Genomic DNA, 12,060 nt, shown 5'->3' with positions numbered 1-12,060 from the left:
ATTATTTCCCTCTTTATTTTTCATTATTGTTATTATCATTTTTGTTTCTTTAGACCTCTTGTTACATATGTGCATATGTCATGAGTGAAAAATAAAATCTTGAAATCCTGAAAATCCTGAAAATTAATAGAACACTTGTAACACACTGTTTTGTGTCGCAGTGAATAAATAAAACCTTGAAACCTTAGATTTTCCTGTTGGTATTGAGACTCCTTTTAGGAAAAAAGACTACATGTATAATCACTGTTAAACAACCTACCCTACAGGAAAATCCAAAACGTTCACCGCGTTCAGAGGGTAACCCATGATAGGCTTTATATGGCGTGAGAGGGCTGACCCCAGGGCTCGCAACTCTGTCAGGTCTCCGAAAACTTCTGGGGAAAAATGTGGGTTTTGTGTTTTAAGAAATCTAATTTCTTTGCTATCAGCTAATTCATAACTAAAATGATCAGACGTGCAATGGCATGCATCGGCATGAACTGATAACATTGATAGACAAGCAATTTAAATGATAATATCATGCATTGGTTAGGAAACAAAAAAAACTTGATAAGTACACCTTCTAAGCTAGATTTAAATCTTAAAATTAGATAAAAGGTAACAAAACACCGGCGTCGGTAGTAAGCGACCCGTTCAGTTCAGTTCTTTATTACTTTAAACCAATTGGTTTATCAGTACAGTGCATATATATATACAGTGCAGACAGGAAAAACAATACAATATGTACAGACACACACAACACACTCGCAGCGTACACGTATGTAGTGTAGAGAGATATCTCTCACATTACGATATATTTACATTCGTCACCCGTAAACAACTGGACGTGTGACCGACCGCCGGTGTTTTCTTGCCTTTTGTGTAAGTGTGAATGTACTTAACAGTCTGTTTCCTAACCAATGCATGGTATTTTCCATTGTTATATAAGTAGTTTGTCTATGGACATTTTCCAGCTATCTGTTAACAGTGCATTCTTGTTTGTATGCCATATTGAAATCATCGCATATCGGCCGGTATAAAGTCTAGATTGTTTTAGTGCGAGTGTACTCGCTCTATTATTTTCCTTGTCGGGTGTAGAGTTTATGTACATCCGCTATATGCGCAGATTCCAACGGCGCACGCGATACCGGAAGTCGATGTCCCATACCGTTTAATAGATTTTGCCGTGATTTAGGTGACACCAACCTTTCAAAAGCATATACTAAGACTTACTTGTCAGCGATAACCTACTATAAATTAAGAACAGTGACATTACACAGTGCTAAACGCATTTGTTTTGTGTAAACTTCAAGCGACGTATCATACAAACCCTTGCATCGGTCACGATATTCTAAGCATCTGATCGACTTCGGAAACTTCCGGAACAATACAATGCAAATCAGGTTACAATAGTCAATAACAGAAAGTGACTAAACGGATAACTTTTAGTACAGGCCACATATTTGATTTATTTCATATCATCCTAGGTCCTAGGTGTACGTTCCACTACCGCTTACTAAATCCTGTGACCACAGTCCGCATTTGCTGCAGTTCTACCAAATATTTCTAAAACCACATATCCTTGCGTAAGAGATACAAAAAAGACAATATATAATATCAGTCTGGGTGTTTGAGCTCTAGATCTTATGTACCCAAGAAAAGCGTGGCACAGGTAAGTCACCACGTGCACAGATACTGGACAGTGTTCTAGCGGACGACTATTTTGAACATCGAAACTAGTCTATCGTATTAATATCTATATAATAATAAACACACTAATATTTAACAAAGAACACACTTAACAAAGTTCAAAGGTATTTCACAATTAAAGTTCTGATGAAGTAGAGTATTTATTACCAGCGGCGTAGCTAGGTTTGGAAAGACCTGCATGCTTGGGGGTGCAGGGGGCGATAGCCCCCCTGCTGAGGGTCCAGGGGCGAAGCCCCGGTAGGGGGTATGGGGGGCGAAGCCCCCCAGAAGCTGACAGAAAATTGTTATTTACCTCTTTGGTGAAGTTCTATAAACGTATATATTTATATATATATGAATGGTTAAATGGAGGTCACGATATTAAGGTTTATAACCATGCGAAAATAATATACAAAATTAGAACATTTTTAAATTGTCTACACTGTATAATCATACTATACTAGACTCCTCTGACCAGTGCTCGAGCAAAAAAACACGGATTTTGGCTGTGAAAAATAAAATAGTAAGCAATGGCTGAATTTTTTATTATTTTAACGTAGGAAAAAAATTTGGCGAATATTTTAACAAAATTAAGATTAAGTTCGCGTGTTTGATTTGTTTACCGATAGCAAGTCAAAGACCACTGCCAAAATGGTGGAAATTGCGTAAGACCAGCCCCTTAAAATCAACATAAAAAAAAATATTTCTAAATCCACAACCTGAACTTCATATTCGACAAAAAACAAAGCCAACTATTTCGTACCACGGAAATCATTGGTTAATACGCGTTTTAACGGGCTGGAAGTGAACCAAAATGAAAAAAAAAACATGTAACTGATTCTAGTACCCTGTACCCTGTACCCTGTACCCTCTACCCTGTACCCTGTACCCTGTACCCTCTACCCTCTACCCTGTACCCTCTACCCTGTACCCTGTACCCTCTACCCTGTACCCTGTACCCTGTACCCCCTACCCACTACATGAGTTGCTATTACGGACTATCGGCTTGCGCATGCGCGGGTTATGACGCCTTAGATGTTCGAGTGAATTACAATAGATTATGAAGGAATCTTATTACTTGATAATAAAAGCAATTTTTCAATTACTTTCATACCAATGGCAGTCGGTAAATTTATTCCGAGTCATACTTGCATACCTTGTACCCTGTACCCTGTACCCTGTACCCTGTACCCTCTACCCTGTACCCTGTACCCTCTACCCTGTACCCTGTACCCTGTACCCTGTACCCCCTACCCACTACATGAGTTGCTATTACGGACTATCGGCTTGCGCATGCGCGGGTTATGACGCCTTAGATGTTCGAGTGAATTACAATAGATTATGAAGGAATCTTATTACTTGATATAAAAGCAATTTTTCAATTACTTTCATACCAATGGCAGTCGGTAAATTTATTCCGAGTCATACTTGCATACCTTGTACCCTGTACCCTGTACCCTGTACCCTGTACCTGTACCCTCTACCCTGTACCCTGTACCCTGTACCCTGTACCCTGTACCCTGTACCCTGTACCCTGTACCCCCTACCCACTACATGAGTTGCTATTACGGACTATCGGCTTGCGCATGCGCGGGTTATGACGCCTTAGATGTTCGAGTGAATTACAATAGATTATGAAGGAATCTTATTACTTGATATAAAAGCAATTTTTCAATTACTTTCATACCAATGGCAGTCGGTAAATTTATTCCGAGTCATACTTGCATACCTTGTACCCTGTACCCTGTACCCTGTACCCTGTACCCTGTACCCTGTACCCTCTACCCTGTACCCTGTACCCTGTACCCTGTACCCTCTACCCTGTACCCCCTACCCACTACATGAGTTGCTATTACGGACTATCGGCTTGCGCATGCGCGGGTTATGACGCCTTAGATGTTCGAGTGAATTACAATAGATTATGAAGGAATCTTATTACTTGATATAAAAGCAATTTTTCAATTACTTTCATACCAATGGCAGTCGGTAAATTTATTCCGAGTCATACTTGCATACCTTGTACCCTGTACCCTGTACCCTGTACCCTGTACCCTGTACCCTGTACCCTCTACCTTACCCTTACTGTACCCTGTACCCTGTACCCTGTACCCCCTACCCCCTACATGAGTTGCTATTACGGACTATCGGCTTGCGCATGCGCGGGTTATGACGCCTTAGATGTTCGAGTGAATTACAATAGATTATGAAGGAATCTTATTACTTGATATAAAAGCAATTTTTCAATTACTTTCATACCAATGGCAGTCGGTAAATTTATTCCGAGTCATACTTGCATACCTTGTACCCTGTACCCTGTACCCTGTACCCTGTACCCTGTACCCTGTACCCTGTACCCTACCCTGTACCCTCTGTACCCCTGTACCCTCTACCCTGTACCCCCTACCCACTACATGAGTTGCTATTACGGACTATCGGCTTGCGCATGCGCGAGGTTATGACGCCTAAGATGTTCGAGTGAATTACAATAGATTATGAAGGAATCTTATTACTTGATATAAAACAATTTTTCAATTACTTTCATACCAATGGCAGTCGGTAAATTTATTCCGAGTCATACTTGCATACCTTGTACCCTGTACCCTGTACCCTGTACCCTGTACCCTGTACCCTGTACCCTCTACCCTGTACCCTGTACCCTCTACCCTGTACCCCCTACCCACTACATGAGTTGCTATTACGGACTATCGGCTTGCGCATGCGCGGGTTATGACGCCTTAGATGTTCGAGTGAATTACAATAGATTATGAAGGAATCTTATTACTTGATATAAAAGCAATTTTTCAATTACTTTCATACCAATGGCAGTCGGTAAATTTATTCCGAGTCATACTTGCATACCTTGTACCCTGTACCCTGTACCCTGTACCCTGTACCCTGTACCCTCTACCCTGTACCCTCTACCCTGTACCCCCTACCCACTACATGAGTTGCTATTACGGACTATCGGCTTGCGCATGCGCGGGTTATGACGCCTAAGATGTTCGAGTGAATTACAATAGATTATGAATGGAATCTTATTACTTGATATAAAAGCAATTTTTCAATTACTTTCATACCAATGGCAGTCGGTAAATTTATTCCGAGTCATACTTGCATACCTTGTACCCTGTACCCTGTACCCTGTACCCCCTACCCAATCTCATCCCATCCACAATACTCTATGCCTAAGTTTATAATATGCAAATTATATATATATATTGCTCAATATAATCTATTATAATATATATATAACATTTTTTTCTGGTAAATTATGGCACCAGATGAACAGTATTCTTACAAAATTGACATTTTACAAAATTAGATCACTGTGACCTATATTTTGACACTTAAGTTTTATTTTCAAAAAAAGTTTTATTTTTAACATATAAATGCATGTAAAATCATTCAAAAATATCATTTGGTTCCAACAAAACTGGACAAAACCGAAAATTATCCATCCTGTTTAACCCCCCCATAACTCACAACGGACTCCGACCTGACCTTAATCATATTTCATATCATGATGTCCTAAACCCCGGGTATCTGTAAACAAAAAATAATGCTTATCGGTCATGCCAACCAGAGGGCCCAAATTGACACTCCTCCTTTAAATCAATTCTTATTGATTGTATTGATTGAAGGAGGAACAAAATCTGCAAAGGCACAAGATCTTTCACGCAAAGGCGATTCAAAGAGACAGGGCCCCAGAAATATTGGTTATTGACGTGTCATTCCTATCCCGTGTGCGAAATTTGACCATCAACGACATCGATCAAAGACTGACTGTGCAAGAGAAGAGGTAAGGACCATTAATCGTATCAATTGAATACACATTTAATGAAGTTATGATGAAAAATAGTATATATTGTACTAAATGGTTTGACAATACTGAAAATCTGGAGGAGAATATTCAATTATATTATATTTCTATCTGAACAGTAGAAAACAATATTCCATTCCGCTACAATGTACTATTTATTCAAATTTACCTAAAATTTAAACGTTCCAAATCGCTATATTGTCACAAACTAATCAATTTGACTTTGTCCGATATTCGCCTGACTATAAATTTATGTCACTTAGGCGATAATCCGCCACCAAAGCATAGCCTTCATTCATTGTAAGATGTAAAACGAAACGCATCAACAAAAAGGGTATGGTTTAAAATTAATTTTCTGTATTAATTATCTCAGATGACTCTATTTAGTGTAGGTTTTACTTGTTGGTATACATGTACATAAACTCGCATTAAAAAGTAGTTTTCATCTTTTTTGTTCCAGTTATGCACTTTTTGCTGTAACTATCTGTAGGAGGTCCCATTTCATTGCCAAGATCAAATTTGCGGGATCCTGGTACGAGTACGACGGATTAAGTGAGTCCATTAAAGCAGGGACCAGCTTTCAAGGCACAATGAACTTTGCTGTTTTTGTCTCCTGTTAGATTTGTTAGACTTCTCTGCTGAAGGAAATTTTGTTCAAACCTTGTCGAAAGGTTGGTTGTGACATTTGAGTGTTGTTCAAGTGGTTTTAATTGTTAATATTTAAGCATTAATGTTTATTTAGATATTACATGTATTGGGTTTGAAAAACAATTTGTTTGCAAAAACTGTGTGAATCAGTGATTTTTTAAGGGATTCATTTTTCCGAATCAATACGCAATGTCTTTGTGACGTCACGATAACGTCGGGGTTTCGCGCCATTCTCGGATTCAAAAACGTATTGACCAATCAGAAAGCCAGTTTAGCTATGAAAACGAAGAGAAATTAAATATAAATGTTTCGAAAAGCAACAAATATTGTGATTGGAAAAAAAGCCCAACAAATATACCTACCCTCAATTTGTATGCATGTTTTTATAATTACTTTTTAATTGTTTTTATACTAAATTCTACTATTTGATTGGTAGGTTCTTTTTCTTCGTACTATTTTGAAGAAAATTCGAGAATGGCGTGAAAACTCGACGTTATCATGACGTCACAATAGAGACGTCGACGTTGCGTATTGATTTAGAAAAAAACCCATTGGAAAATCAATGGAATCGTAAGTATAAAATATGTCATCAGGTAGTCCACCTTCAGTCCGTGGTCTCCCGTCCACCTTTCAGTCCGTGGTCTTCCGTCCACCCTTGAGTCAGTGGTCTCCCGTCCACACATGATTCCGTGGTCTCCCGTCCACACATGATTCCGTGGTGTCTCCCGTCCCATCCTTCAGTCCGTGGTCTCCCGTCCACCTTTCAGTCCGTGGTCTTCCGTCCACCCTTGAGTCAGTGGTCTCCCGTCCACACATGATTCCGTGGTCTCCCGTCCACACATGATTCCGTGGTCTCCCGTCCATCCTTCAGTCCGTGGTCTCCCGTCCACCATTAAGTCCGTGTTCTTCCGTCCATCCTTCAGTCCGTGGTCTCCCGTCTACACATGAGTCCGTGGTCTTCCGTCCACCATTATGTCCGTGATCTCCCGTCCACCCTTCAGTCCATGGTCTCCCGTCCACCCTTGAGTTCGTGGTCTCCCGTCCATCCTTCAGTCCGTGGTCTCCGTCCATCCTTCAGTCCTCGGTCTCCCGTCCACCATTAAGTCCGTGGTCTCCCGTCCACCCTTGAGTCCGTGGTCTCCCGTCCACCATTGAGTCCGTGGTCTCCCGTCCATCCTTCAGTCTGTGGTCTCCCGTCCATCCTTCAGTCCGTGGTCTCCCGTCCATCCTTCAGTCCGTGGTCTCCCGTCCATCCTTCAGTCCGTGGTCTCCCGTCCACCCTTCAGTCTGTGATCTCCCGTCCATCCTTCAGTCCTCGGTCTCCCGTCCACCATTAAGTCCGTGGTCTTCCGTCCACCATTATGTCTGTGGTCTCCCGTCCACCATTATGTCCGTGGTCTCCCGTCTATCCTTCAGTCCAGGGTCTCCCGTCCACCCTTCAGTCCGTGGTCTCCTGTCCACCCTTCAGTCCGTGGTATCCCGTCTATCCTTCAGTCCAGGGTCTCCTGTCCATCCTTCAGTCCAGGGTCTCCCGTCCACCTTTGAGTCCGTGGTCTCCAGTCTACCCTTCAGTCCAGGGTCTCCCGTCCACCCTTCAGTCCAGGGTCTCCTGTCCACCCTTCAGTCCGTGGTCTCCTGTCCACCCTTCAGTCCGTGGTCCCCTGTCCACCCTTCAGTCCGTGGTCCCCTGTCCACCCTTCAGTCCGTGGTCTTCCGTCCACCATTATGTCTGTGGTCTCCCGTCCACCATTATGTCCGTGGTCTCCCGTCTATCCTTCAGTCCAGGGTCTCCCGTCCACCCTTGAGTCCGTGGTCCCCCTTCCACCTTTCAGTCCGTGGTATCCCGTCTATCCTTCAGTCCAGGGTCTCCTGTCCACCCTTCAGTCCGTGGTCTCCCCTCCACCTTTCAATCCGTGGTCTCCAGTCTACCCTTCAGTCCAGGGTCTCCCGTCCACCCTTCAGTCCGTGGTCTCCTGTCCACCCTTCAGTCCGCTCTAATAGGCAATATTGCATATTGCAATTTTGGAAGAATCGGACAAGAAGGCCGGTAGTTGGCCATCTTGAATTTTGATAGTAGGAGTTTGTTACTGCTTTTTCTTAAAACATTATAAAGCCATCTTTCTGAAATTTCAAATTTAGGGTTTATATTTGTCCCAAGACATTGTAATTATATTTTGAATATTAAAAGTAAACAATAAGACTGATTAGCAGCCATCTTGAATTTTGCCACTTTGTCAGAAAGTACTGAAAAGGTCTAGCTTCCTCAAATTTAACTTTTAGTGTCTTTTTTGTCAGAAGTTTTGCATATTTATTTGGGAACAAAGTCGCGTTTTTAGGCAATGCGTCATCAATCGACGTGTGCAGTCCACCGTGGATAATTTTTCCATTAAAAAATATGTTCAAATAAATGACCTTGACCTTCATTCGAAGCACAAGGGTCGAAAAGGTTTTTTAAAACGACTTCTTGTCAATATGTAAGAGCCATAGAGATATTTCATTTCCTATGTAGCATGATAGAGGACGGGCTACCAAATGTGTTCAAATCAATGACCTTTACCTTCAGTTGAGGTCACAGTTCAACTATAGTCTCTCTGTGTTTTGTGTCAATAATAAGATTACCGTTAATACACATGGACCTCTTTTTCCAGGATATAATTTTTCGAACGAATACATTCCATTACTAACCAAACTTATCGTAGTGATATATCGTGCTCCGTTTACACCCGGAACCAGACGGCAACGTACATAGTATAGGCTAATTACATTGGTTACTGACGATGGTTCTGTTCTGAAGATACTGTGCGACAAGTATAATGTAAACATGGGTTGTGTGTCGGTTTTTGTTATAATTGTATAGTCTGATCAATACTTAGATTTTAATTTTTGAATGCTTAGTTGTGAGTTATCATATCTTTTTTTATACTTTTTTTTTTCTCATTAAGCTAAACTTTGCCTGAAATCCTGACCTGGTCATGACCAAGTAGTGTTATTGTTTTCGATTTATCCTAAAGCCAGGATGGCCACCATTTTGAAAACGTATTTTGAACCTCTTCTCAAGCTTGCCTGGAATGATCCTGATATAACATAGACCCAGTGTTGCTATATTTACAGTACAATCTGAAATTAAAATAACCGCCATGGTGCCATCTTAAAAGCACATCTAAAGGTGTTCTAATCACTAATGATTAAAATTGGTTTAATGTGAAAGAAGGCAGCTCAAGCAGTGCAGTTATTAAAATCCATGATTGATACCACATTCACTAAAATTACCACATTGAAAAAACATTATGTCATAGGACTGCACTTCTTGTTTGAAGTATTTCTGGTCTAGATAAAACAATCTTCAAAACCATGCTGTAAATGTTTATCATAGATTACTATGCAACATCTAGAGCATGCTTTAACGAATTTAAATCTTCCACAATTACATATGGACACTCCAGTGGTTCAAATATAACTATAATCTGTAATTGTTTCTCAGATCCCTGTAGTCATTCCTTGCTATAATATTATTATAAGAGGTATACTTATATAATGGGCCTCACACGTTTTAGTTGGATGTACATAAAACATGTATAAGAAAATGTTTATAGGACATATTCTACAACATACCTTTATATTTACTAAATACATATGATATTTTGAATAACTTTGCAATAAGAATTGCATATGGAATAATAATAAAAGTGAGAGATTATGTCATGTGGTTATGCATACTTGTATCAAGATTTAATGTTTGTTTCACATACTTTATCAAAACATTTGGTTTTGTGGTTTGTTTAGATTATTTAATAATTGTATTTATTCCAAGAAATGTTGGCCTTAAAGAAGCTTTGTATAACTTGTTGTTTCATTATCAATGTACACATCTAATTTGGTTAATTTCAAAACATTTGATTTTGAAGTTAGTTAAATTACCAAACAATTCAAGTTATTCCAAGAAGTGTTGGCCTTTAAAAAGCTTTGAAAATATTTTTGTTTTATAACCAATTTACAAAGCTACTTTGGTTTATTTCGGAATATTTTCTAGACCTACACTCCTATTGCCTTTCATAGAATAAGGTTGTTATTTTTTAAAGGATATGTAAAATACATGAACACTTTTGAGCATAGTTTATTATAATTGCATCTCGAATTAGCACATACTTTATTTAAACTATCAGTATGCAATGGCAGTTTCACGCTATACACATATCGTCCATGATTGACCCCCAGGGAAAACTTTAAAACATCTTGTCACATTCCTGTTAAGGTCCATGGGCCTCTTGTTGTTCAAAATACATATTGCAAGAGCTAAATCTTTCTTAACAAATGTAAATTGTAACATATACAGTCGCGAAAATATATTTACCTGCTGAACGACATACAATAAAAGTTGTGCAATGTATTTGATTTAACATTCTGTAGATCATTACATTATATCTTTAAGCTTGTAACTGTATGGATATAGAATATGGTGATTTTGAATCTGTGTAAAAATGCGTGCATGGTGTAATTTTGACAAAGTTAATGTAAATGCTAAATTGGGAAAGTGCATTGCGGACGTTTCGTCATCCGTTAATGATTACATGTTCTTGAGTTTGAAGATGTGAGAGCAATATTACATATTACATGTACCTATGTACAATTGTAATTAATGATATTAAGTCAAATAAAGCATGTTTTTTATTATTTGCTGTCTTCGATGAATTTAACAAGCAAAGTGCTAAATACAGCAGTATTGGTATTGAAACATCAATGACGCTCGCATGCGTGTATAAACGTATATTGGGTGAAGTTGCCCCGCATACAGGCTACATTTTTCAAAAATGAAAAAAGGTGAACTTTGACCCGATAGCGAACTTTTTTATTTGATCTAATAACGATATATTAGAAAAAAAGTAAGTCTTTAATACTATTTACATTCATCATGAACATTTTTTCCTGTATCTCAATCATTTTTTTATTTATAGCTATTTCAAACTTTTGCGGTATGACGTTACGGCAGCCGTATTTAATTTTCGATCAACATCAAAATGCGGTCACCCCTTCCAACTCGTGCTATACAACATGACAATACATCTAATGACTGACTGCCATTGTCAGGAAAGTAATTGAGAAATATCTTGATTTTGATTAATAAGATGTTCCTTGAAACGATTCCTTTATAATCTATTGTAATTCACTCGAACATCTAAGGTGTCATAACCCGCGCATGCGCAAGCCGATAGTCCGTAATAGCAACTCATGTAGTGGGTAGGGGGTACAGGGTAGAGGGTACAGGGTACAGGGTACAGGGTACAGGGTACAGGGTACAGGGTACAGGGTACAAGGTATGCAAGTATGACTCGGAATAAATTTACCGACTGCCATTGGTATGAAAGTAATTGAAAAATTGCTTTTATATCAAGTAATAAGATTCCTTCATAATCTATTGTAATTCACTCGAACATCTAAGGCGTCATAACCCGCGCATGCGCAAGCCGATAGTCCGTAATAGCAATTCATGTAGTGGGTAGGGGTAAGGGTAGAGGGTAGAGGGTACAGGGTACAGGGTACAGGGTACAGGGTAGAGGGTACAGGGTACAGGGTACAGGGTACAGGTAGGTAGAGGGTAGGGTAGGGTACAGGGTACAGGGTAGGGGTACAGGGTACAGGGTACAAGGTATGCAAGTATGACTCGGAATAAATTTACCGACTGCCATTGGTATGAAAGTAATTGAAAAATTGCTTTTATATCAAGTAATAAGATTCCTTCATAATCTATTGTAATTCACTCGAACATCTAAGGCGTCATAACCCGCGCATGCGCAAGCCGATAGTCCGTAATAGCAACTCATGTAGTGGGTAGGGGGTACAGGGTAGAGGGTACAGGGTACAGGGTACAGGGTACAGGGTAGAGGGTAGAGGGTAGAGGGTACAGGGTACAGGGTACAGGGTACAGG

The 12,060-nt window shown here is 39.8% G+C and overlaps 1 long non-coding RNA gene across 2 annotated transcripts; it reads left to right on the top strand.

Moving 5' to 3' along the window:
- The first annotated feature begins 738 nt into the window (after positions 1-738).
- Positions 739-9,773, top strand: LOC138329490 (uncharacterized). Of its 2 annotated transcripts, XR_011209458.1 has the most exons (4): positions 739-861; positions 5,310-5,467; positions 5,949-6,159; positions 9,079-9,773. It is a non-coding gene; the product is annotated as an uncharacterized lncRNA (long non-coding RNA). The 2 variants fall into 2 exon arrangements; XR_011209457.1 differs by lacking the exon at positions 9,079-9,773 and having other exon boundaries at positions 5,949-6,259.
- The last annotated feature ends 2,287 nt before the right edge of the window (positions 9,774-12,060 follow it).

The sequence above is a fragment of the Argopecten irradians genome, chromosome 8 (assembly GCF_041381155.1).
Source record: "Argopecten irradians isolate NY chromosome 8, Ai_NY, whole genome shotgun sequence".
Taxonomy (NCBI): domain Eukaryota; kingdom Metazoa; phylum Mollusca; class Bivalvia; order Pectinida; family Pectinidae; genus Argopecten; species Argopecten irradians.
This window is presented reverse-complemented; position numbering and strand designations above follow the sequence as displayed.